Source organism: Dipteris shenzhenensis, chromosome 6 (genome assembly GCF_047967505.1).
Source record: "Dipteris shenzhenensis isolate YYH24624 ecotype China chromosome 6, Dip_SZ_1.0, whole genome shotgun sequence".
NCBI classification, from domain to species: Eukaryota; Viridiplantae; Streptophyta; class Polypodiopsida; order Gleicheniales; family Dipteridaceae; genus Dipteris; species Dipteris shenzhenensis.
Window position 1 is genome coordinate 19624161 of NC_141601.1, and position 415 is coordinate 19624575.

Consider the following 415-nt stretch of genomic DNA (forward strand, 5'->3'; position numbering starts at 1 on the left):
CCAGGCTCTTTCCTTCCCTCTCCCCCCCCCCCCCCCCTTCCTGATCGCCGCTGCTGCTTCGTTTGCCTTCGACTTGCAAGCTAGCTAGCGAGCCAGCGAGCCAGCTCAGCCAGCTCAACGAATTCTTTGCTCAATCGCAGCGATCTCCAGCTCATGCGCGCTCTTCTTCCGCCGCCTCCTCCTGCTGCTCCTCCTCCTCCTCCTCCCAACTTCGCTATGGTGCAATCCCGCAGCGATCTCCAGCTGCAGCTAGCGCGTTGTTCTTCGTTCCTCCTCCTCCTCCTCCTCCTTCCGCCGCCGCCGCCGCCCCCTCCTCCCCAGCAACAACTTCGCTATGGTACAATCGAGATGATCTCCAGCGGATGATGAGGACGGCGGGGCGTGCTACTGCGGCGCAATGAAAGGAGGGAAATGA